The following is a 25,866-nucleotide window of genomic DNA, read 5'->3' on the forward strand; positions in this document are numbered from 1 at the left end:
GGCCTGTTAGATAGCACCACGTGGCTTTACCTGGTTGGCTGACCATACAGTATTTAACCTGTGGGTTGACTTTCCTCGTTGTCAGTCAGAAGATTCTTCAAGGTTCCTGAATAAACTGCTGGAGAAGAGCCCAAGAGTGTGTTGCGTCATTCTTGCTGGTCGAGGGTGGTCGCGACATTGGTTGGCTCCCACCAATAGTGAATCTTGCCATTTTCCAAAGGAGTGGAGTTCTCCTGACTCTCTGGGGTGGGGGACAGGGTGTTTGAAGCATTCGCCAGACTCCCCATGGTCACAGCATGTCTGCCCATTGCAATTGACCACATCAGACCAAAGGTTATCCAACCAACATCATGTTGAAAGCCAAAAGTGAAAACAAAAGAGACATAAACACAAACACAAGTAGGAGCCTGTTGACAAGGTCAATCTTTTTCCTTCTGATCAGTCTAGTTGGTGGTCACTCAGGGGTCTCCTCACATCCCAGACAAAGCCCTCAAATGTAAGACCCTGAGTCTCAGTCAGTGGTACTTACTTACCACTGAGTAGCCACTGAGTGAGACACCAATATGAAGATCCATGCAAAAGAAAGAGGTTTATTTTCTGGCACATTGGGGTCAACCTTCAATTAGTCCCTCAAGGCTAGTGACTAGAAGGTGTCTTACAGTACTCTTAAGATAAATTAATTTTCTTTAAAAGTATTCTTATATTTGTTCTCATCCTCCAACTGCTCCTAGATCTTCCCTATCTGTCCACCCACCTATCTTTGTGTTCCTTCTCTCTGTATCATAAAGCAAAAATAACCAAAAACTCATGAAAATCAAATCAAACTATAAGACAGAAAGTACCAAAACAAAACAAAGCACACAAAGAAACATGGAGCTCATTTTGTGTTGGCTAGTTACTCATGAGTATTAGGGCTCTGAAATGCACTTGATATACCCAGTGTTAGTCAATTGGAAAACTGAAGAAAGATTTAATTTCCTTAACACAACTTGTTAAAACTACTGCCCTTTCTTATCAAGTTTGTCTTGATTGGCCTGGTCAACCACTGCTTGACTGACTTTCCTACTTGCTTCAGCAGTTAATCTGGGGAGGAAGTGGTTGGATGCTATGCTTACTAAATGATGACTTTTTACTGATAACATCACAATTATACTATAGTGTTATTATTATATTATTATTTAGATCTGTGAGAAAAAATGGAAAGAAAAGAAAAACTGGTCGCAATTTTGTGTTTGAAGCAATCAATCAGTAGTTAGACTAATCTATTTCAATATGACTATTTGATTTATGTCTCTTTCCCAAGAGTTGAAATGGAAGTGGAAAACACTATGGGCATTCAGGACTTGTGTCATCGTCAGTTTTCTTTCTCCTTTTAGCAGGAATATATATTCCAGTAAATTTTTATTTCATCACATTTCTGATCACTACCTAAAATTCAGTCTCTATCAACCACAATTATCAACTACCAGCTACAATAATATAGAGTATATTTTTATAGTTATATGGATCCAAAAAACCCTAGAACATACTTGAAATTATATATCATCTCTCCAAAAAGTTTGTCCAATTCTGTATCCATTTCTAACTTGGACATTTCTTCTCTATGTCAATTTCCAGACCCGTTTTTTAGTTCTGATGGATGTTAGTAACATAATCTTCATAATTGTATTCTAACATTTGTATTTTAAGAATTTTAAACCCAACACCTCAATGATTGTGAGCTAAACAGCAGACAAATATAAAATCTGCTATATGATTAAAAGAGCAATTAAGACTAAGTGGGTACGCCTTGATCTCAGTTGTCTAACCCATACTCTCAGGCATCTGCTTTGGCATCTGCTTCTGTGGGGTTGCCTATCATTTCCATTCAGTGATAAAAGGAGATCAAGGTACAATGATAGAATGAGTTTTTGACGTGTTTGAAAATGGTGCAGAGAACTCTAGTCCTGCTTCCTTAGACATATCTTAGTTGCATATGTTCTTAATTCTAAAGGAAGTTGAGAAATGTGGTACCCCAAATCAAAGCATCTGTGCCACAATATCAAAAACAATTAATTTGTCTTTCCTAACTTATATTCATTTTCTCGTAGCTCTAATTACTTTAAAGCCATGGCTGTGGACTCAAACACCAAGCTTAAATCATGTTAGTTATGCAAAGCCTAGGGAAGTTTTTTCAGCTCCATGATCTGTGGATGTTACCTTTTGCTTTCTTCCATGGTTGTTTTGTATTTTCCTTCTGCATCAGTGAGAAACTACTTTCTCTACATGACAATAAATATTTCTTACACAATTATTTCTTGTTCCATAAAACAATTCACAGTTTAAAAATCAAATAACTTTGTTAAGGACTATATGATACTTCTCAGTATAAATTTTCTAGTTTTAGCAGTGAGATTTTAACATTCAAGAATTGGTCATTAACATTCTCCTAATTGGCTCCTCATTATATGAGTCCTATTTATATGGGTCTCCATTTCCTAGGGACTAAAATTAAAACCCCATTAGAGCATTCAATGCCTCTAATAATAAAATCTATGACCTCCCACAGCTCTTCTCTTCATTTTGTCCCTCAAGTTTCTACATATAGGTTGCTATTTCCAATCCTTGAATAAAACATGCAATTTAAGGTTTACATTCTTCCCTCCCTCTGCCAAAAATATCTTTTTCCCTCACTCTCCTTTTATTTTCTTTCTCTGTTTTTTTGATGTAACTATCCTCTAAGGTACAACTCAAATGTCACATCCTTTGGAAATCTCTCCTTCATAATACCCCTAAACTCAATTAATCAAATACTTTTACCCTTTTTTGTTCTCACTAGAGATGTTTATAGTTTTTTTCTAGCATTCATCAGTAGGCACCTGTATTATAGTTATTTGGATATGTCTCTTTCTCTTGAACAAGAATAGACTATGCGCTCCTTTTTAAGCAATTATAGCATCTTTTACATCTTTGTATCTCCAGTCTTTGCACATAAATCCATACCTATGGGCCTGAATTTTAGTGGGCAAAAACCTGCTTATCAATGTTCTATAGAAAAACAAAACAAAGCCTTTCTGAGTTTCTCTTTGATTCTTAGAAAAGTGAAACTAGAGACAGTTCTCAAGTGGCTAGAGAGATGGCCCAGCAGCTAAGAGTATACATTAGTGTCACAAAAGACCTGGGTTCAGTTTCTATCATTCCTGGAGGTTTGCAATAATCTCTGTCTCTAGGGGATACAATGCCTTTGGGCTCTGTAGTGACTAGCACATTAACACATATGGGCACAAAGTTAAACATATACAAATAATTTAAAAAATAAAAGACTAATCTTGAAAAAGAAGTAGTCCTCAGGAAATATCCAGAACACTTTATAAACAAATAAAAGACTATAAGATGAAGATGAAAATATTCATTTATATTCATTGTGGAAGTGCATTCATCAGCACAACACTGATAACTGTCATAAATGGAGATGATTGTATATTAAACTGATGTAATAACTCTCAATAGAATTTAAAAATAAGGCAGGATGTGTATGTGCATATGTATGTGCTATAGTATTTAAGAAGAATACATGTAAAGAACATATTTTTAAATGTATGATGAAGGAAGAAAATTGTATCACAAAATGTATAGAAAAATATGGATTGTCATTAAATGGCTTATATATCGAAGATAGGGAAGGTAGTTTATCAGTGATTTACAAGTAATTTATATGTTGTTATGGATAATAGAACTAGAGGTTCTATTTCATAGAAAATTTGCCATTTGCTTTTCCCAAACCTACTCATCCTTTACACAAAAAACCAACTTTGATAGACCCTGCCTTAGTCAAAGACTACACCTCAGGCCCAAGTGTGTCAGCTGTTCAGAACATGAGACATTCTACCGCTGAGATGTGCTGTCTCATACTCATGGTGTGTGTCTTGAAGAGACACTTGTCTACTGAGGGTCAGAACCTTGATACTTAAACTGAGCTTCTGCCTTAGTCACTCTCCCCAGCATTGTAGCTTTTAACCATTACTGCAGCCTTACCTAGAAATTAATCTGTTCTTTGCAAATATGATACCCTTGACAATGACTGAAGCACTGGAACCTGGGTACTGGAGTCCTTCTTATGCTTATACCTATGCAGCATATTTCTGTAGGAAGCATGTAGTCTGTCAAACCTGATTTTGCTTCTATCTTTGCTTATGTTATAAATGATTGTTTCAATACCAGATCACTTGGCAACACCCACTAGAAAAGCAAAGCTTCTTTGCTCATTGAACATTGAATTGACTGGTTCTCCCTGTCAATTTCTTAATGGATGAATTCCATAACCCATCTGTCTTGGTCTCTGTCTCTGTCTCTTTCTCTCTGTCTCTGTCTCTCTGTCTCTCTGTCTGTATCTCTGTCTCTGTCTCTGTCTCTGTCTCTGTCTCTGTCTCTGTCTCTGTCTCTCTCTCTCTCTCTCTCTCTCTCTCTCTCTCTCTCTTTCTCCCTCTCTCTCTCTCTCTCTGGTTGTTTTTCAGTGGAGAGAATCTTAGCCAATTTGGTCTTACTTACCATTGTGATTTCTGTGGGCAGTGACTGAAACCCTGTCCTCAAGATGACTTAAATTATCTTTTAAATCTTTCTAGGACAGTGGCCTATGTTTTCTGTGACCTCAGTACCACCTGATCTTTTGTGAGCTTCAACACAGTATATGCAGAGAATTTCTCCAGCTCTACTGTTTTCATGCGGTAGCAAACTTGCTCGAGTTTTCTGTCAGTGGTCATGTATTGTTAAAGTTGTAGTAACTTTGCTTTATCCTTTGGTTTTCTTCTTCAAGAATTCAAGTAATGGTAGTGCTTTTCTCATATATGCAAGGAAAAAGAGCCCTGACCTAAATCATGGTCAAATCAATTGAGCAAGCAATTAACCAAAGCAAGCTTTTCTTTTTTCCACAGACATCAGCTCTCTCTTCTGAGATGTGGGGTTCAGGAGAATAGCATTGCCTAAAGTTGAGATGGGGGGTTATGGTTCAGGGTTAGGGGGTTCACAAATGGGGAACTTTGCAGGCAAATAAGTAGGGTTACAGAAACAGAACATAAGCAGAGCAAGTAAGTCCCTAAAACAAAGACTGCCACCTAGTCATAACAAGGGAGTCAGAACAAGTTATAATAACCTTTCAAACAAAAGCACAGTTCCCATTTGCTGAAAAAGTATCATTTTGTAGTTAAGGCTACAAGAGGGACATAGCTCAATCCTTGAGAACCAGAGATTTAATCATAAACATGAATGAACTTAGTTTGCCTTTATTATAATGAATTCCAAGCCTAAGACTGGGGGCAGGCTGGTTTATCAGTAGACAACTTTGAAAAAAAGAATGCCACATTTTGAGAGTAGCTTATGGAATTTTGCCAGGGAATTTCAATTCAAATCTAAAAGTTTGTTTTGTTCCCTTAACTAAACCATCTAAGTCCAAGGTTATTTATCTATAAAATAAAGATGGTATTATCTTTGTTTTGCTTTAAGAATTTATAAAACAAGTCAAAGGTTTATAATACTTGGCATGTATCAATGTTTTTGTAAATATTTATGATAAATCTTAAGGTATTAACTAAATAAATAACCAAGAGAAACTGAATCATTAGAGTGGAAAAATAATTCAAGGGAAATTTTGCCTAGAGAATATAAACTTAATAATGAAATTAATCCAATTTCTTAAACTCCAGGAAGGTATCTTCCTTAATACTTGAGGAATGAAGAGGTATTATCAACAACCATTGCATGAATCAATTATTTCTATTAGCAAGATATAAGAAACATAGTTATATTACTACATGTGGAGGAAAATGTTCCAGAAGTAGAAAATATTCTAGTGGCCACAAATGAAAGAGCATCAATTATACAAGCCCCACCCCCATCTGTCTGATTTGTGTAATTTTCTTTGCTACTCTTACTATTCTCAGTGTGGATACCTAGCTTAAGGGTTAATGACATAAAAGTCCAGGTGAAATGATGAAAGTTAAGATGCTGATAATTCCTGCAGGCAAGTAGGATCCAGAAAGCTCCGTATAAGAAGGGAACACATCAGTTTACACTGGTATTTACTGTTTTAAGACTACAGGGGAACAGAGCTCTATATGGAATCTTCTACCCCAAAAGTTCTCTTTTCTGCCCATTGCACTTGGACACACGGTCTTCCTTCCATGGAAAGACTGATCAATTCATGTATCTGATTAAAGGACAATCTCAGTCTCCCCAACTCTGGGCAACATTTACTCTCTCTCCCTTACTCATCTCCTTCCCTTCTTTCTTTCTTTAGACTCATCCTCTCCAATCCATATCATGGCTACTCAATCTCCAGACTATTAGGGACTTAACAGCTGAACTCCAGTCCTTATCTGAAACCTCTAGGGTTTTGCAGCCTTTGCCTACTTAAGCAGTGAAAGTCTCATTGTGGGTTTGTTTTTTTTTTTGTTTTTTGTTTTTGGTGTGCCATGTACATTCAGCTTGGATCCTTTTCATCATCTGCCTCTAGCTCTCATCCATCCATCTGTCTGTCTGTCTGTCTAGAGTAGATACAGATATCTACTCACCTCCAAATCAGAAGCCTTTTGGCATATACTATCTATACAAGCATTTCCAACATCCATATACCAAGGTAAGGTCCCAATTCAATCTACAGTAACTAGAGGGATACCTTCCAACTAGATCCTGAGGGGACTCTAGATCTCAGCCTTTAACTTTTGACCCCTGGGGGGTTCTTCTAACTTCTTGCCTTTGATTTTGCCTACTGGGCCACTGGAATTGGGGTCACCTGTTCCAGATTCTTTACCTTCCATTTTCTACCACTTTGTAGTTCTCAGTGAGGACTCTTAGAAATGTGTCACCCTTACATTGCCCAAAATATATGGGGTCCAAGATCTCCATTCGTGCATCTCATTGGCCTGTCTTTAAACAAGCCTGAATGTGTTAGCTCACCTGTTGACTGGAGTCTGAACCCCAAATAAATTACACAATACTTTGTACTTTTAAAATTTTAAGGATTCGGTTTCACTACACAGAATGGCTAAAAGTCCGAAGCTCTTCCCTCCCAAGTTTCATTTCTATCTCCCTTCTGGCACTTCCCTTTATTCCTTCATTTCTACATAACAGGTTTTATCAATTCAAACTTCTAATGCCCTAAACTCTGTCTTAGATGCTAATCTTACTGATGAATGCTCTATTCCATGAAGAACAACTGCTTCTGACAAATTTTCCTGTGTTGTTTAAGCTCACTGTAAAGCTAGCTGTAGTGATGGTGTTTGGCCCTCCCATTCTAGCCTCAAGCATATTTTTCTGAGAATGTCCTCCAAATCTCTGTCCTGGGTCAGGAGAGCAAAAGAATCTAAGAAGTGAAGACATTGTGCCCTTAAGAACTACTACTTGGTAAACAATTTCTGACATAAATGAATTGGGCTGGCAATATTCTGTAGAGAGATTATTGAAGAAACTCTTAAACTGAGATGAAATACACCTTGAGGATTTTACAAGCACCTTTATCCCTTCCCCTTGCCTTGTCTTCTGCACCTCTAAGAGAGATTTCAAGTTGTAACCTCAGGCATTTCCACCAATGCCCTAGTTCATGAACAATGACTGGGAAGCTTATTGATGTACGACTCTTAGGCTTCTGCTGTAAGCTTGGGTTTGTTTCCTGACTAGTTTTTAACTTACATATACTATTTAAATTGTTCTATATCTGTCAGATGTTTAGTTACCTAGCCTCATTTTCATGCGCCTGACTTCCTCAGAGTTCAGGGCAAATATCTATCTGCCTCTGACTATCTCTCAGAGTTCCAATCTCTCTACCAGAACACCCACCTTCTACTTCTTGCCTTTTGCTAATAGGCCATCAGCTTTTTATTGGCAGATGATGCTTCTGGACAGTGCACAAGAAATTATCCCAACATCATATTATCATTCTAGATGCTGTAATAGCCACCTATGGATTTAGTTTCCTTGAGCAGAGTCAATTTAATATTTTTCTTTGTTTCTTTATTTTGCTGTCTTGGCCTACCTGCCTAGATGATAGGTACCCTTTCTTCCTGTATCCATGCTGACCTAAGAGGTGTCTTTTTTATAGAAAAGGATATTCTACATTTTATCTGTGAGATGTGTGGATCCCACAGGTACTTATACCCTTATGGTAGATTGGCTCGCTTCACCATGAAACTGAGCTCAACCAAAATGGAAATATCTATAAAACAAGTCTGTTTCACTGAACTCTCGTGCAACTACTACACTGGTGACACTTAGCTTTCAGGATGTTAATTTTGTAGTTTTAATGTGTGTGTGTATGTGTGTGTGTGTCTCTCTGTGTGTATGAATTTTGATACAGTTTATATGATACAGTTACTGGTTTCTAAGAAGGATTTTGATCGTGCTTTGATCCCATATTTCCTATTTCCTCACTGTGAAATTTTGGAATGGTAATGTATGTCCTGTAATGTTGGAGGTATGTGATCTGCCTTTTTATTTTGATTTTATAATTTGATAATAATTAAGTTAAGAGATTGCAGGAATCGCAGAAGAGATTTTGTACTTTTAACATTGTTGAGATTGTTATAGACTATGGGTTTTTTGAGGTTTGACTAAGTGTGGCTAGGTATGGCCGCTACAGACTCGTGTGTTTGAATAAGACCATGGGGGCCATGGAGTGGATTGTGGTGGTTTGAATATGTTTGGCCCAGGGAGTGGCACTATTAGGAGGTGAGGCCTTTTGGAGGAGGTATGATCTTGTTGAAGAAACTATGTTATTGTGGGGTTAGATTTCAGGCTCTCCTTGTTGAGTAAGAGACATTCTTCTCCTGTTTGCCTTCAGAACAAGATGTCAAAGTCCCAGCTCCTCCAGTGACATGCCTGCTTGGATATTGTCATACTTCCTGCTTTGATGACAATGAGCTGAACCTCTGAACCTACAGGAGCATGTTGTAAACATGTAAACAAGTAAAAAAAATTAAATAAAAAAGTTTATATATATTTTATCATATATACATATATAAACATTTTAATGATTTTAAGGATTTATTTTTACCACTATATCTGCTTTAAAAACAAACAAGATTTTTACTTTAGTCAGGCCTTCCTTGTAAAAAAACAATTAAAACAATTGCAAACTAGCATCTATCTCTTAGAACACAGGGCTTTTGTCTTATCTTCTTAAGTACTCACAGTCTTTATATCCTCGGCTGTGCTGGCCTAAAATGTCACAGTGAAACTTGTTAGCTTTTAATACTTCTGCACAAAAGAGAAGGCCATCTCAACCATTATTAAATTTAAAAAAAAATTTAAAAAGATATCAAAGGGTAAATCTATCTATGTGAGTTATAAAAAGCACTTATACATACTGAATAAAAATTTCTTAGTGCAGCTGCTTCTGGGTCACCACACCCCTTTCAGTAAATCCTTACAGTTATTGTAAGTGTGCCCAGTGAATTCATTGTTTCGGCAGGTTTAACTTGATTAAACTTGTGTTAAGATTTAGGACCCTGTGAGAAAGGTATATATATTGCTTAGTCTCCCCCTCTTTGAAGGAGAAAATTCTCACAGCAGGGAGTAAATCCATTTAATAGTTCTACTATGCCTCATGGTATGAAAAAGTTAGAAACAATGTTATAAGAATTTAAAGATGGAAATTGTTTTAGTAAATAAGAATTTGTATACAAAGGTTACAATAAATAGATGATTCCAGGCTGGAAAAGAAACTAAAAAGCCTACTCAAGTTATAAAGGTCTAAGTTAGTTATTTAAAGCATCTAAAGGATACGACACAGTGATGATGTGTACTAAAGTTTCTAAGGTCAAATATCAACAACAGCAAAAACTGTCTAAAATGTATGTCTAATAAAAGTTTCCTTAAAAGTATTTTATTGTGGGCTGGAGAGATGGCTCAGCGGTTAAAAGCACTGACTGCTCTTCCAAAGGTCCTGAGTTCAAATACTAGCAACCACATGGTGGCTCACAACCATCCGTAATGAGATCTGATGCCCTCTTCTGGGATGTCTGAAGACAGCTACAGTGTACTTACATATAATAAATAAGTAAATATTTTAAAAGTATTTTGTTATTAAAATACTATACAGTAGTTTAATATTTTAATAAATATTTAATTTCACTTCCCAGATAAAAGACATAACAGTTTTATATTTGTATTAAACCTTTAAAACACTACAGCTAGGCAAATATCTACCCTCTAAGCTATTTCCCTACTTCCCTATCAATAACCTGGAGATATAATTTGCTATGTTCTGCCTGGCCCACTCTTACTCCAATTGACTAGCCCTCATGGCCATATTTTCATGATTCACCTACCCCATGACATTGTCTCCTTTCTCTTCCTTCTCTCTCTCTTCCTTGTGTGATCCTACCTCAGACTCCAAGCCCAGGAACTGAAACTGCCTATCTCTCTGTGCCCAGAAGAAAAGTCTGAAGTCATCTTTATTCAACCAATAGTTTTAAATTAAGCAACAAGGTCACATAGCATCACTAGGGGTTTGTACTCTCCTCTTTGTCCCTGAAACAACCATATCTTGTGGGCCAGTGTTAGCATTATAATACATAGTAAAAGACCAAATCTCAACAGCCTAATGACCTGACTAGGGTAGCTAATCTGGGTGTTTAATGACCATACTTGGAGGCTAGTGTAATGTAATCAGAAGGATTAAACAGAGAATGTTCTCTGTCCCCAGTGCCCTCCAAGATCAATGAGGTCCCTGTGTACTGTAGGCCATCTTTAGATACATTCTGAAATTGTGGAAAGGCACTGTTCTCTTGTTCAGGGAGGCCATGGAGACCCCATTTAATCATAATTGCCACCCAGTCTACAAAGAGGAGGGTCAATGCAGAAGAGAGAATTTTTTTCAGTGCTTCCAAGGGGATGAATACTCAGGCCAAAGAGCTTGACTTATCCTTTCATAAATGGACAATGGGTAAAAGTATTTTGATCTTCCTCAGAAGCCCAAGTGACTTTTGAGGACTTGTCTTCAATTGGCCTTGAAAATACAAAAGCAAAATATTAATTTTGGCTACCTCCCTGGTCTTACAGTCTCAGCAGAAAAGTATAACCAAGATTGAAATAATCAGTACACTTCTATAACAGAGAGTACAGTTACCAGATATTCTACTTAAACATATAAAATACTGTTAGGACAATTCTTTTTCATTAATGAATATTTTCCTGATACATATCTTACCCAGATAGTAGACAAACCCATGGCTTATGTCATGTCTGCAGTGTTGGTCCGCAATCGAAAGAAAAACAAACCTATCTGATTAAATTTTGTGGCCAAATCTAAAGTAGTATTTACCAATTGTGCAACACTAGATCTTTCTGGATGAGCACTTCTCACAGTTTTAATGAACTCTATTGTACCCTAACCACCCATGTTTCCTGATTAAAGGAGGCTGAAAGATACTCTATCATAAAACCATAGGTTTGGGAAATTATTCAGGATACCCAAGTGATATCTTTGAGATGTTGCTATGCAATCTTATAAAAACACCCTATAGGATTCTATTTCTCTTTTAAATTGTCGATTAGATGCTGACTTTAACTGACTTGTTTTATAAAGCTTTCTGGTGTTTTTTTCCATATTTTGGAGTCTAATGCATCAAACAAATGATCACAATTGGTGTCTGTAGAACTCTAATACATAGCATAGGCAGGTGTATGATTATAGCTTACCTTAATAAGCCAACCATATTAATCATAATATTCCATTTTCCTCATTAATTTTATATCTTATTGTTCCCCACGAGGCTATAATATAGGAAACCCAATTCAAATTTTCATCTTATGATGGATAATGCCTCAAGTTCTTGTAGGAAGACAATTCCCTTCATTTTGTAATAGACAACAGTAAAGACAATAGAAAATGTTAACCCTCAGTTGGCCTGAAGGAACTATTCTTAGTGAATCAAACTATGGACATTTCAACTTCTGATTTTCATCAGTTGACTGCTTCATAGTGGGTTCTGCCATCCTTTACAGAACCGGAACATGTACCAAAAGCATGGGGTTTACTTTAAATATAGTAGATTTCAAGTCTCACTCCAGACCTCAAGTTCTTCAAGTAGTTTGTATGCACATTAAACTTTGAGAATTATTGATCCAAGTGATTTCTTTACTCAAGTGGATATTTTAGCTCATGCCCCAGATACTTTTATGTAATTAAAAAAATGAGATATGCCTCCTTAGATTTGAATATTAAATATTAGCAAAGTATTAGGGTCTTTTTTCTTTCTTTCAAAAGTGCAACATCAAATTAGAACTAATAATAACTATTTAAGAAAGTTAACCTTCATTATCTAATTTTATTACTGCAAAAAAAAAATTTCATGATTTAGAAGTTATAGAGTTTTTCAGAAAGATACTTTTTCACCTTTCTTCCTGCTGGATCAATATTGGTAAATAACACCTTCACCAATAAAAAGTAAATAAGTGATGTGGGTAATATGCATTTATCACTTCCTTAGAGAAAAATTGCTTTATTCCAACATTCCTTTTTCCTTTTACTGAAGAACTAGAACATAGACATGCTACTGAAGTCAGTTTGATCTTCTGCCTCCATGAGAATTGACAAAGTAAAACAGAATTTGAGTTTTTGAATTGTTCCAACAAACAGTACTCCCTATTAAATTGGATTATATGTAGCTTTTGAAAGACAAATAAACATTGTCATTTTTGTGCTAGGATTTTCTCTTCCTTTCTTCCTTGTAGATCCTCTTCTCTTTCTTTCCTTGCCGGACTGCTCAAAAACTTTTCTCTAGTACAGTATAGAAAATGGGGAGGTGGAGAGTACAAATATGCCTCTGTTCTGTAACTATATAACTAAAAGTTTAGAAATGAAAAAAAATGGCTTGTGATGATAACATACTATGGATATTCTATTTTTAAAGAACTGATGCAGCCTAAGAGTCATATTAATTTCTATTCTGTTTAAACTTTGTGAGAAATACTGTAAAGTTTTCAGTGTAAAAGATTTAAGGATTTTTAATTATGCCTCAACCATGATAACATTTGGTCTGTAATCTAGAGTTGAAAGGTATCTATATATCCAATGACTGGCTCCTCCTCCTCTTCTTCTTCTTCCTCCTCTTCTTCCTCCTCCTCCTCTTCCTCCTCATCTTCCTTTTTCTTTTTTCTTTCTGGTAATGCTCAAATGACATGTGTGAGGTGTTTTTCCTGAGATTGAGAAATATTGACTGTGTCTATCATCTCATTAGCATTTGTAATTCTAAGCTGCAACCCAGACATCTGTCCTTGTCATAGCCTTCTATTTTATTTTATTTTTCTGTCGATATTTTTACTACCACATTTGGTATTTTTAACAAATAAAACATTTAAATACCATATCTATATTCTGATAATCTGTTGACATTAAAAAAGATTATATCTTCTCTTGAAAATAATATTTTCAGAATGATTAATGAACCCATTATTGTATTGCATTTTAAGTATATTTGATATAATGAATGAATTAATTTTTCAAAAGTTTACAATTATTTTACAAAAATTCTGTATTTCCTAAGATTTCCTTTCATAAATTGAGGCACTTAAGGATTTTATAAATTTGTAAAAATGATAGTGACTCTCCTGCTTTTGTTCTCTTTGCTCTGATGCACAGAACTATTTTGCTTATCCTTGGAAGAAAAACTTGTTTTCTCTTTTAAAGGAGAAAGTGATTTGGTACGAAGATTGTGTCATTAACACTGAAAATACTGGAATCTATCATACAAGTCTGTTTTATGACTTCTATTGTTTCTTTCATTAAATGATTTTTCTCGTAGTTTCTCCCCTTTAATTATTTTAACAGAAGATTATATTATTTTTACATTTTATTTAAAGTTCAGAACACAAAGTTCACTTTGTCTTTGCAACCTCATGTACCTGTAATTCTTTTTATACATACTAATTAGCAGTGAATTTTAATTAGATTAAAATAAAACTGGCAATTGTGATATTTGTTTCACACCTGTAATAATAAGTATGATGTTTTAATACTAAGACAACAATTTGAAGCTTTTTATAGAATTTCTCATTAAATAAACAAATTTCTATGGTGCATTTATATCTTTTAAGTATTTAGGGACAGAAGATAATTCCTTTGAAAGATATACTTTGGATGGAGAGCTGCTTACCTCTTTCTCTACAGAATGTAAACTTGGCCAGTCCAATTCAGTGGTTCTTGCTTGGCTAAGCTCTTTTAGGTGTAATTATCATGGAATAATGCTTTGGAAAACATTATCTAGTGACACACTCTAGAATACCATATTGTGTTACTTCTACTGTGCTTTTAGTATCTCTGATCCAATTGATTGTTTCAACTGTTTCATTTGTGAGTTTGAATAGCAGAGACATTGTTCTCTGCTCAAATACACAAGTACTAGATTAGTAATGTGTCCCAGTAAGTTTGTCTTTCTTAGAAGTTATAATGCTCATATAGCTCATATATTAAACAAAAAAATCACCCAGAGTATTCCAACATAATAAGATAAATGAGAACATATGGAAACACTGATGTTCAGTGTTTCCTGACCAGACCATACGACCTAACACATTAATTGTAAAATTAAATGTTGTACCATATCAGGAACTCAAAATTAAAGCTCACATAAAATTTATGTCAAGTGGCTCTACATTTTAGTCTTTAAAAATTATCTTCACTATAAATGTAATAGTTGAGGAACTTTAATATGGATGCATCTCACAGAAAAATAATTTTATGAGCCATGAATATAACAAACTTGAACAGCTATCATGAAACCAATAGATTATGTAGTGTTGAGGTCAAAGTTCTTTTTCATTTTGCTGTAGGATAATGCATAGTAATTTTACCAAGATAGAAAAGAAAAGAAAACAAAGAATATGGTATTTTATCAGGATGGATCTATTTCAGTCATTAAAAATCTTACTTAACAAAAGAAAGTTCACTCTTATGAAAAGCATTTTTACAAGTACTTGGAGATTCTATACAAGCTTTAACTGAATTCATAATTTGTGAAATCTTTATTGTAGTATATTTAGTTTTCTATATATATATATTGTTTTGAAGCACTGGAGAATAGTTTAAGATAAAATACAAATTAAATATATTTCAATTAAATGTATTTCTAGTAAATAAAAATATCTTGTTTCATTAACTCAGTGAGTCATTTTATGTTTTCTGAGACAATTATCCTCACCTGCAGACAACTGCATGGTCAGAATCAGGCAATTAGTATCATGTGGTACTATAGTAGAGTTGATTGTCGTTGCTGTGATCTCTAGAGTTGTGTAGTACAAGATTTGTGAGACACTTCTTGTCCTGATCCTTGGCCTTTATCTACAACAGTTCTTCTGCCTCTTCTTTTATTTTTCAAAATTATGGTAACTTTGAAGGGTATAAATATTTTGTAAAAGGTCCCGTCTTGGACAGCTTAATAGCTCTAATTTATCAGCTTCAGATGACTTGTATCTCATCATATTACTACAGAAGTGTTGTTGTGAGGTTATGGTGTCACAAATGTACCAAATTTCAATCCTCCTCATTACAGTTTTGGTCAGATGAGTAGCATTGTCTGTGACTTGTCAGAATTTTATTTCTGCAGTTTAAAAACATATTTTAAAACTTTGTTTCTGGCAAAACAAACAAAGACTCACCAAACTTTATCCATTAGGTTTGGCATTAATTAGTGATCCTTTCTTCAAACACACATGGAATCTAGTTAAATATTTGTTTAAAGAGTTTCAGAAAAGTTAAAAAGTCCTGGCTCCCATGTGTACTTGCTCAAAGTTCTTCTTCCCCTTAGGATACACAGTGCTGCAAGCAATGGCATACACATATTCAGATATAAAATATGGATGCCATGAACAGCAAAACTTAAATTCATTAATGAGATGAATTCCAGAGAATAAGACCTTAGCAGGGGAGACTGAGTAAGGAAACCATTTCTGCAATAAACAATTCATGAGCAAAGAGTGAAAGGTGTGAAAATAAATTGGGAGAAACTACTGAAAATCCATGAGCTCTCATGATAATGAGGAGTCACAGGTTGTCCCCGAAAAAACAGAAGTCAGAACATATTGGGCAGGATCTGGGGATAGAGAGGTGTCCTATGGAAGTCTAGGCAGTGAAAAAAGATAAGAGGCAGATCTTTGTGACTCTGATTTAGAAATGTCATGTGTGAATGGTGATAGCTAGGACTCATTTATCTGGCAGCTTATATGTTTTTTTCTCACATAAAGAGAGGTATAATTACCACTAGTAGTGTGCCAGTAACACCTCCTTTCTCTTCATCTTAACCATGTTTCTTACAGCTTTAGGGCAAATATAAGCCAAGGGCTTTGCCACAGTGAGAAGAGTTCAGCTTCCTACTTTCTTTTCCTGTAGGATTCTCTGGTTATATAAAACAGAATTTAACTATCACTGAAGAAAGGGAAAGAAACATGTCCACATCCCTAGGGCTTAGCTACATAAGATATAAGGATACAAAGGGTTAGTATAAGACTCCATAGATTAAGATGATTTATGACTTTTCTCTACAACTGGTATTATCAGAAGTGGAATCAGAATCTCATCTTCAGTATCTCTGGATTTCGTTTGAATAAGGACAGAATACAAGTACCCAAAGATTTTGATTTACAAATCTGTGTGAATTTCCAATGATGCCTAGAGGAGAGAGATGGTGCCAAATATGAAATGATGGCATATTTAGGGAAGTAGAGACTTCACAGGTATAGGCAAGGCCATATCTGTTTATCACATTGCTAATAGAAAAACTGTCCCTAAACAATTTTAAAATTGAATTTTCTACTTTTTAGTGAGTTAGAGCTGAAGTATGAGAAGTACTTAGAAAGAGCAATTATCAGGAGATAAGAAGAGATCATTAATATGAATATAAGTAGAAAGAGAAAAATCACACCATTTAGACTACATACTATTGTTCATTTTCCCTTGAAATACTTACATGAATATACTGATAATACATAACCTATCAACACATTCACGTGTTTATTTAACTTGTCATGTAAATGCTTTATAATTTTCTATACAACCGTCACAGAAGAGTTTTATTACAAGAAGTTATTTAATTATGACACATGAGCTATACTTAGAACCTTACATAAATCATGGCAATACAATTTATACACATGACTATGTTTAAGGTCGTTTAGAGCTTTGTCTGATAATCTAACACTCCTCAAACAACTCCATAAAATAGCAACAGAAGAACACTATCTAATTCATTCTATGAAGAGACAATTACACTGATACCTAAACCACACAAGGACTCAACAGAAAAATAGAACTTCAGACCAATTTTGCTGATGAATATTGATGTGAAAATACTCCTACCAAAAGCAATGTACAGATTCAACTCAATTCCCATCAAAATTCCAACACAATTCTTCAAAGACATTGAAAGAGCAATTCTCAAATTCATCTGGAAAAACAAAAAACCCAGGATAGAAAAACAATTCTTAACAATAAAAAAACTTCTGGGGAATCACCGTCTCTGACCTCAAACTATACTGTAGAACAATAGTGATAAAAATTGTATGGTATTGGTACAGAGACAGACAGGTTGATCAGTGAAACGGAACTGAAGACTCAGAAATAAAACTACACACTATGGACACTTGATCTTTGAGAAAGAAGTCTAAAATATGCAATAGAAAAAAGAAAGCATATTCAATAAATGGTGCTGGTCTAATTGGTAGTCTCTATATAGAAAAATGAAAACTGATCCATATTTGTCAACTTGCACAAAACTCAAGTCCAAGTGGATCAATGGTCTCCACATAAAGACAGATACATTAAAGTGGGAAAGAGCCTCAAACTCATTGACAAAATGGTGGGGTGGAATTTGCTAACAGCACTCCAATGACTCAGGCTCTAAGATCAAGAATTGATAAATAGGACCTCATGAAACTGAAAAGTTTCTGTAATACAATGTTCATAGTCAATAGGAAAAATCTGCAACCTACAGATTGGGAAAAATCTTCACTAACCCCACATCCAATAGAGGGCTAATTCAAAATATATAAAGAACTCAAGAAGTTAATCACTAAAAAAACAAAACAAAACAAACAAAAAAAACAATAAAAAATGGGCTATAGAACTAAACAGAGAATTCACAAGAGAGGAATCTCGAATGGCTGAGAACTTTAATGTTCAAAGTCCTTATTGATCAAGGAAATACAAATCAAAACAATCCTGAGATTCTACCTTATACCTATCAGAATGACTAAGATCAAAAACTCCTGTGACAGAACATGTTGGTGAGGATGTGGAGAAAGAAGAACACTCCTCCATTGCTGGTGGAATTGCAAACTGGGACAACCACTCTGGAAATCAAGTTGAAAGTTCCTCAGAAAATTGAAAATAAATCTACTTGAAGACCCAGCTATACCATTCTTGGGCATATACACAACAGATACCCCACCATGCCATAGGGTCACATGTTCCACTATGTTCATAGTGGCCTTATTTATTTGTGATAACCAGAAGCTGGAAACAACCCAGATGTCTCACAATAGAAGAATGCATACAGAAAATGTAGTTCATTTACACAGCAGAATACTGTTCAGCTATTAAGAATGAGGACATTATAAATTTTGCATGCAAATGAATGGAACTAGAAAATATCTCCATCCTGAGTGAGGTAACTCAAATCCAAAAGGACATGCATAGGTATGTACTCACTAATAAGAGCATATTAGCCAAAAAAAAAAAAGTACATAATACCTAGGATACAATCCACAGAACTCAAGGTTAACAAGCTAAAGGGTCAAGTGAGGATGCCTTAGATCCCCCTTGGGAGGGAGAAGAAAGCATTCATGGGGGCCAGTGCAGTGTGAGGGATGGACCTGGGTAGGAAAGGAGGGAGGGAGGGGGAAAGGGGAACATGACCAGGTATTGGGGGGCAGAAACAGGACTGAAGCCCTGAGGGCCAGCAGAATGAGTGGAAATATGCAATCACCTGGGAGGTGAAAGCCTGTCAGAACTCAAAGGGAAGGACTTTAGATGAAAGGCCCAATGGTAAGGAGAAGGAACTTGTAGAATCCACCTCCAGTAGAAATACAGAACCTTAAGAGATGGGGTTGCCATCCCACAGTCAAAAACTCTGAATGAAAATTGGTCCTGTCTAAATGAACTACAGGGACAAAAATGGAGAAGAGACTGAGGGAAAGAAAAAGGTTCAGTGACCAACCCACTATTGCTGATGCTATTGTGTGCTTACAGACAGAGCTTAGCATGGTTACCTTCTGAGAAGCCCAACAAACAGCTGAAAGAATCAGTTGCAGATATTTACACCCAAACAATGGACAGAAGCCCCGGGGACCCTGGGACTGAATTAGGAAAGAGCTGGAGGAAGCTAAGGAGGATGGAAGACCAGTAGTCTCAACAAACCTGGACCCCTGAGTTCTCTCAGACTGAGTCACCAACCAGGCAGCATACATGAGCTGTTTTGAGGCCTCTGACACATATACAGCAGAGGACTGCCTAGTCTGGCCTCAGTGAGAGAAGACACGTTTAACCCTGCAGAGACTTGAGGACTCAGGGAGTGGGAAGGTCTGGTAGAGTGGAAGTGGTAGGGTATGGAGACATCCTTTTGGAGATTGGGGAGGAGGAATGAGATGAGGAGCAGCTGGAGGACAGACAGGGATGGGGATAATGACTAGAGTGTAAAAAAATATTAAAGAATAATAATAAAAAAAATTACAAACTCCATAAAGTTTCCAGATTTAGCTGCTACCTGTTTAATTTCCAAAATCTATTAAGCTGACCTTCTCCTTTATTTTAGAAGCATGGATAAAGAGACTCAAAGTTGGAAGCCAGTTTTGTTAGGGTGTTCCCCCTTCAGTATTTGACTCAGTGTATTTCTTATATTGGTGTGTGTGTGGAAGAAAACAAGTGTTAAGAAAAGCCATGCAAATTAGTCTTCTAGATGGAGCAACATTGTCTTGACCAATATTTTCCTTAACGATTTTTATTGTCTCATAATGAGTCTTCTTTTAGCCTCTTCATTGTTCCACGTATAATTGATCAATCCTTATGTTTTCTCAAATGGCAATTTCATTGAATTGAGAGGGGGAAAAATGGAAAAAGCCTTTGGTACTCCTTCCAAGAGCTGAGACAATTGTTTTGGAAATCATTGCCTAGATAATTAACTGTGTGAACATGAATTTACCCAGGGCAATTCTTTTGCAAGACAACACCTAGAACCATTTTGTTCCATTTTGATTCTACCAATATGTGCCAGGTTCACTCAATTTAGACCTATGTAGTTAAAATATAATTTCAACATATGGTCAATATAAAATTATTAATGGAATATGAATGTATTGGTTATTTTTTGTCAACCTGATACAAACCCAGACATATTTGTGGGGAAAAATCACAATTGAGGAATTGCCTCCATAAGATACTATGGGCATACTTTTGAGAACGTTCTTGATTGGTAAATGATGTAAGATTTTTATATAAGGTAAATCTATATGTAAGATAAATATATAAATATATATTTTTAATACATATGACTAAATTACTGAACTTGGCACACATTGGCACAATCAAATTACATATTGTATATATATTACATTAATTCTTTATGTATATGTATATATATTTAAAATTAAATTGTTATTTTAGTTTTATTTAAACTTTTGTTTAGATTTATTTAAATGTTAATAAAAATATAAAATTTTATTTAAAAATAAAAATATATATATTTAAAATCTATATATTTAAAGGATTAATGGTCTTTATTATTCTATCTTTTACACACCACACACACACACACACACACACACACACACATCCTACTGTGATACTGTGAGAGATACACCCTTTGGACAGTGGTGTTCTAATATGTGTAGGAAAGGAACCTAAACATTAGCGTGGGAGCCAGCCAGTGAGTAACATTCTTGTGTGGTTTTATGTTTCAGTTCCTGCCTTCAGTTCCTGCCTTCACTTTCTGCCTTGCATTCCTTCCAGGATGGACTGCAACAGGCAGATGATAAAGGCCTTTTCTCCCCAAGTTCCTTTGGTCAGAGATTATTTTTTAAATGAAACCAGAAAGTTAACTAGGATATTTTGATAGTTTGTTAAAATAAGCTTTCCATAATCCAGATGTATTTCACATTTCTAATACCTATTAACATGGACTGATTCTATCTAAAGTGCCTGATAGCTACATGAGACTATTTACTATTTACTAAATTTTTTTGAATTTAGAGACTATCTACTATTTTTTTTTAATTCAGAGTATTCTTAAAATGTATTTTACATTGGTTACTTTGTCCCTATAGAAATGGATCTTTATTTTATAAATACATTTCTTTACATAGAAGAGAGATAACGGTCTATTACCTGTCAAGTGTATGATATGAGTCAAACATTTTTGGACTTCAAAGTCTGTGGTTTTGTTATGAGCCTTGCTAACTCTGGTTCTGTTTTGTTTGACTTGTGTGTCCACTAACTTTTCTTTTTCATTTTCCCCATTTCCTCCTCCTCTATCCTCCATCCAACTTATGTCATGTACCTCCAATGCTTCTCGGGTTTATTCTTTAATTCTCTCTCTTTCTCTCTCTCTCTCTCTCTCTCTCTCTCTCTCTCTCTCTCTCTTTCTCTCTTTCTTGCTCTCTCTCTTGCTCTCTCGCTCTCTCACTGTCTCGCTTTCTCTAGCTCTCTCTCAAATACAAACACACATACACACACAGTCACATATTTTAATTTGTAAATATAAACTGCTGAGTTGATTTATTATTGCCTGCATGCCTGCCTGTATGCGTGTGTGAGTGTTTAGAATTGTCCACCTGAGAACTGAAGAGTAAACTTAAAGGTTCTTTGGAAATCAGTTGCATTATGTGGCGTTTTGCTGGGGCAAATATGAAGGAACTGAAGCAGACACAGGTGAAATCTTATTCTGCTAAAGCAAGCACATACAAGGACATGTGATGAAGGATTCTTCACCAATGAAGCACATGTATTGGTCTGCCTTCCATTTCATAGTTTCTCTCCATAGAGAGAAATACACCAAAAACTTCTGGTGGTATGCTGTGGCTTCTTGCGGTTTCTTGCAGTTTCCTCAGATTCAGGGCCTATTGGCAGAGTAATGTCAGCTGAGACCGATTCATGTGAAAGACACATGGTGAGGCACAACCCTTGGAGGACACATGATCTTTGGAGAGAATATAAATAGGACTCAACTGAGAGTGACTGAACTTGGCTTGCTGGTAGTGCTAGCTGTGCAGTGGTTGCTGGTCTTGATTCTTTACTGATGATCTTTGCTACGCTGACCTTCTCTTTGCTGAGAAAGGCACAGCTGAGAACTTTCCCTGTGTTCCTGTTGTTCCTGGTCCATCTGGCTCACTCGTGCAAAGGCTAAGGCCATCTTGATTCTACCCAAGTGAACTGCTGGGTAGTTGCAAGTGCTTTCATGTGGATTGAACTGGTGCTGATGACCTGTAAACTGAACAGCTCATTTCCTGACTAGGAAGATGGGATCTGCCCTGAAGAACCATTTCTAAACAGGTCCACTTCCCTTGTATCCTTTATTTTCCACTACCTATGGCAGGTGGTGGGCTAGAAGGAGGTTAAATTGTTTAAGAGCAATCATAAAAAGTTGGCTTTGAAAAGATTAAAGTTACAGGGAATAGACAGCAACCTTGACTCTAGTGAGGACTAATTCTATCTCTCTGTGCAGTCATTAACTGCGTAGTACTTTCTAGAGGTAAAGCCTTGTGAGACCTTTCTCATTTGTGTCGCCATGCCCATTGATGTTGCAAGATTTCTGTTTCTGTTTTGGCAGCTATATTTTTTATTTTTCTGTTATATAAGAAGATGCTATCTCATAGCAGATGTCCTGGACATTTAGCTCTTACAATCTTTCTGCCTCCTCTTTGAGGATGACCACCCCATTCTTCTTTGTAGGGACTATGTTATAAATGTATCAGTTGGGACTGAAAACTCCATGGTGAGTTGTTCTCTGCATTTTGATAGTGGTATCTTTCTGCAATGGTCCCTGTATTGCAAAAAGAAGCTTATTTGATGGGTGATAAGAGCGATACCAGGCATGAAATCCTTTCTATTGAGTATGTCTGGATTCAAATGAGAACACCTTTGATAGTTACCCTCAGGATATAAGAGGCACTATTGAGCCTTCTGCAATATGTTGCAGTCCTGGTCACTGATGTGTTGTATAAGATGTTGTATACATCTGGGTATTTCTAGACATTGCTTTTCTCCTGGTAGCAACTTGCATAGTTCTTTTCAGCATTAGCTCTTTAAGAAAGTGAGAAAGAAGGGGTGCTGATAGAAAGGGAGGAGGTGGGGAGGATCTGAGAGGAGACAAAGGGATGGAGATTGTGATCATAATATATTGCATGAGAACATATTTTCAATAAAATGGTTAGTTCCTTGCAAATGTCTTTTAATGTATTTTGACCATATTCAACCCCTCCCCCAATTCCACCCACATACTTCTTACAATCATATCCAGAGGCAGTATTTGGAATGTGAAAGAATTGATAGGATTAAGAGCCATAAAAACAAAATTAGTTCAAGATGCTTGATATGGGGCTGATTATCTTAGGATTATACCTCTTGTTACCCAAGAAAATTTTTACCTATCACCAATGAGATTTTTCAGCACTCTATGCTAAGAATTAACTAGGTCACAGAATAAAGTTAGATGTATTAACCACTCACTGAGCAGTCATGTATACACATTATTTATTAGCTGTGACTTCATAAGGAACTTAAATTATTTACTGGTATTTCAAGAGTGTTTGTTATAATCAATTATCTCACCAATCATAGGGAAATCTCCCAACTTTTTTGTGTTTTGTTTTTGTTGGAGGTGGGTTGGGGTAGTGAATAGCTTGACATTGTAGTAAATGCATCTTGAAAAAGGAGCTTGTGATTCATATCTGTTAAGCATGTGATAAAAAGACACAACATTGTTTCTAATATGGTACAATCAGATGTATGGGCAGAGTACCAGAATCCCCACCCAAGCACAGACTGTTTCTCTATGTGTTCTGTATGCCATTCCACAGAACCTGCCACATACTTACACTGCCTTTGATGTTGAGAATTGTTGACTGGTTAATTTAAACCATTATAAAGACTTTTTTAAGAACAGCTAAAAGGAATATGTCATGTTATTTAAGGAAAGATTATACATACCCTTATTTACATATATGTATGTCAATATATACACATATACACACATATATTTATATTTTTTCCTGGTGGCATTGTATTCTAGATTTAGTAATTTAGTTGATATTCTTTAAAAAATATTTTTCTCATAAAACATTTTCTTTTAAGTATCCAGTCACTAGGACTGTTTCAATTTGGCTGGTAGTATGCTACTCGATGATTCAACTGTACTTACCATCTTAAAACAAATTTCTAGGTAAATAAGCTATTTGAGGAGTCTCATGTGTTTCTGTTTCCTTAGATACTAGGCTAGACATGATATTAAATTCTTATTGATATGTGGCAGAAAATTTACTATTTTGGTCTCCTGTTCCAAATTAGTTTTACATTTGATAATAATGTCCAGTTATTATAACAAACTTAAGAATTAGTAACTTATTATTTATAGTATTATAATTAGAGAACTTCCCTAACCTGAACTTCAGTGTATAAAATCCATTACCAAGAATGCTTCAAGATAAGACAAAACTTGTTGAAAATGCTTTTAAGTAAAATACTTATGTGTAGCAGCTGTATTGCTTGGATACTGTTTTTCTCATTTTAGAAAAAGCAGAACATGATTGGCTTACTATCCTTCAAGGCAGTGAAATAGTTACCTGTGCTCAGGCAAGTGTGTGTAAGTGAAATGAGGTGTTGAATGTTTTCCACTAAAAGCTATACCTAAGAGGAGTAATAAAGATGCAAACATTGAAATGGAAGCAATAAGGAAAGCAAAGCATACCAGACAGCTCATTACAGACACAGGTCAGGAAACTGCCAAACAGCATTTATAAGTAGCACTGAAGTAAATTTCTCACAGCAACATTGGCTCAGTATAACAAAATCATGCACACATGTATTTCTACTGCAAAGATAGACCTGATATAAAGATGTTTCTAATGTGAAGAGCTTGGACATCCTATTGAGAAAGAACTGCTTGTACTTTGGGTGGACAGAGGGAATGCTACTGAGTGAATATGGCTACCTTCAGATTCTTCTGAGAAGATTGTGTGACATGAGTTGGTTGTTCATTGACATGAAATAGATGAGAAAAAGTTCTGTATATAAAGCTAATATTAATAATAATGCCTCCCATAAACTATATTTACTCTTTCTATCTTCCTCACTACTTCTAGGTAGAACAAAACTAATGATTTCTTCTGTGTGAATTGTCTTGCACAGATCTGAGGCTTTAACAATCAATAAAACAGAATTCCATGTGTCTGAGAAAGCTTATGTTTAACATGATTTTTACACATACAGCCAGGGGCAGGAGGTGGGGGGAATCTTTAGGAAGTTCTAGAGATCTGGGATGAGGAGGCAATGTGGGTAACCTTACCCTAGATGCCTAACAGTAGAGACATGGAACCTGAAAAGGCCACCTCCTGTAGGCAGGATCCCCAATGGAAGGATGGAGACAACCCCCCCCCCCCCAAAACTTCAACCCAAAATTTGCCCTGTCTAAGAGAAATGCAGGGACAGAGATGGAGGAGAGACAGAAGGAATAGACAACAAATAACCAAACCAACTTGAGACCCATTCCACCAATCCCTAACATTATTAATAATACTCTGTTATCCTCTCAGGCAGTTACCTAGCAAAGCCATCCTCTGAGAGATTCTACCCAGCTCCTGACTAATACAGATACCAACAACCAAACATTGGACAGAGATTCCAGCATATGGAAG

Source organism: Mastomys coucha, unplaced genomic scaffold (genome assembly GCF_008632895.1).
Source record: "Mastomys coucha isolate ucsf_1 unplaced genomic scaffold, UCSF_Mcou_1 pScaffold19, whole genome shotgun sequence".
Lineage (NCBI taxonomy): Eukaryota > Metazoa > Chordata > Mammalia > Rodentia > Muridae > Mastomys > Mastomys coucha.